Below are 2,399 nucleotides of genomic sequence, written 5' to 3' on the forward strand. Positions count from 1 at the left end.
TTTCATAAGCGGCTGCAGCCGTAAATGTGCAGGCGAAAGTTACACATGAATGTACGAGTTAGTTAACGCTTTCAGGCGTTAAATAAACGGCTGTATATTTACACGTGCAATTGCAGGCGTTAAATAAACGCCTTTATATTTACACGTGCAATTGTAGGCGTTAAATAAACGCCTGTATATTTACACGTGCAATTGCAGGCGTTAAATAAACGCCACATGCAAATCACTGCCCACAATTTCTAGCTCCTCCTGCAGTTAGCTGGACTAGTGTGATTGGATTCTTCCCTGCATTTTCAAGTACCAGCTCCTCCCCACTGTAGAAGCGGAAGATTTCGAAACAAGTTTAGTCCAGCATAGTCAGAAGTTTGAAGGAAGATGGCAAGAAAAAACTTTCTACGACACTGTAAGCAGACTCTTAATGACTGCACTCGGCTTTTGTTATCGGATAACACTGGACAAGACGACCTTCAGTCCACGTTGACATGGTACAGTTTTTTCGAAATCATTATTTGTGACATGAATCGTAATCTTCACCGGCTAGCTAGGCTAACAGGGGTTTAACTTGGTCATTGGTTGTGCGGATAGCTTTTGTTTGTTTGTTTTTTAGCAATGGATTGCTACTGTGATACTTCTGCATTGCTAGCTAGCCAGTCACTGACTAGTCTAGACTGTTGGATAAAGACTAGCTATTTGTGTTTCGTTTTTATCCGTGAAAGCTGCCATGTTAAGGCTGGACAGTCCATATCCAACTATCTGTCCCCTAGTTATGTAGCTAGCTAAACGAGTTAGCCTCAACCCCCAACCATATGCTATCCTCAGGAATCAGTTACAGTAGGCTCCAGTGCTGCACATTCTTGAGATTCATTTTTTGTTGTTACCTAAAGTCGATTAGTCTAGCTAGCTGGTATTTTGAGGCAAAACTACTGCTGAAGGCAAGCAAGCTCAACCTTCAACCTAGGCGATGTATTCGACTATTTGTTCACGTTCTTATGAGATACATATGGTCGCTAAATTATTACTGGTTTAGATACAACAACAAAAACTCTAGCCTTGTCTACTTTAACACCATTGTCTTCTTTCAGGCTGGAAACAATGCAGCGAAGCCTAGAGTGGGCAAAGGGGTACGCTCTTAAATGTTGCTTCAGCAGACGGCCTGATAGCTGAAGTGTCCGAGCTCAGGCAGGAAAGTCGCACCCATGGTCGGCATGCACAACCAGGTGGGAACCATTTCAGTGGGGGTGGGTGCTCACAGCTCAGATAGTCTTTTGAGTTGTTTTCACTTGCTGCCCATTGCATTTTCCCTTGTTCAGTATTTTTTACTGCCCTTGTTCAGTATTTGTTGTTAAATTGCAGTGGTATTTAACAGTGCATGCCTGGAGCGTGTGCAAGTTACAGTCTCTTAAATGTTGTAAGCACAGCATTGTATTATTGTTGCAGCCAGTTCCGGTTACCAGGCTCCATTGACTTGGAGTGGAGCTAGAGGTGCTCCTCATTATCACATCACCGGAGAGCAACTGAGGGGTCTGATGATAGATGGCAGATATTCTCCACATGTTCCATTCTACACTCAAACCACATCTAAGGTCAGTTGTGCTTGGGGTTGAATGCTATGAAACGCAAAGCTTTTAAATGCATGGTTTCCACAATTTTGGCATGAATGGATTGTCAATAATCAAGTTCTCTAGTGATACATTGTCTCATCTGGGCATTGTCAATATTTCTGTCTTGTCAGGCACTTTGCATTAACCTGAGGGCAGCTGCCTTCCCATCAATGTCGCAGAGGCTGCACAGAAGGTACAGTGTTGCTGCTCTGAATTCTTTATGACACATCGATGGAAACTACAGACTAAAGGTAGATGCTCGCTCACTCACAAATTTTCTTGGTATATATTGGTTATTGAAACTGTAGGTTGTAACATCTCAAACGCTATCAGGTAGCTCACTTGTTTATCAACTAGAGCAAGAACTGACATGGATATGTGGATAAGAATAGTTTTATGATGTTGCTGCTACTTTGGTTATTGATACAGTAGTAGCACCTTGAAATATTCATGCTTAAAGTGACAAAGTCCAATGTTATGTTTTTTGTGATTTCAGGTGGAGGATAGTCATCCATGGTGGCATTGATGGTTACAGCTGCCTTGTGTTTCTCCACGCTTTCAGCAACAAGTGCAGCATTACTAAATGCTGAGGCCAGACAGTCCGTCCAGGCTTAGAACAGGATCTGGTAGAAGCTAGATTTCTGTGATTGCCACCTATTGAATTGGATAACCATGGACCGGAACAGATAATCAATATTTTCCTGCAGTAGTGAATGTAGGTTACGGCTCAACATTAAATTATAACGAGAAGAAGTGAATGTAGCTTGTTTCATAACAAGATAGGTTGATGGAGTGATA

At 42.2% G+C, this 2,399-nt stretch overlaps 1 long non-coding RNA gene across 1 annotated transcript; it reads left to right on the top strand.

Annotated features, from left to right (window-relative positions):
* Positions 1-1,087: 1,087 nt before the first annotated feature.
* LOC136954725 (uncharacterized) lies at positions 1,088-2,399 on the top strand. Its single transcript, XR_010878125.1, has 4 exons — positions 1,088-1,217; positions 1,438-1,583; positions 1,733-1,852; positions 2,098-2,399. It is a non-coding gene; the product is annotated as an uncharacterized lncRNA (long non-coding RNA).

Source organism: Osmerus mordax, chromosome 12, assembly GCF_038355195.1.
Source record: "Osmerus mordax isolate fOsmMor3 chromosome 12, fOsmMor3.pri, whole genome shotgun sequence".
In the NCBI taxonomy this organism is placed as follows: domain Eukaryota; kingdom Metazoa; phylum Chordata; class Actinopteri; order Osmeriformes; family Osmeridae; genus Osmerus; species Osmerus mordax.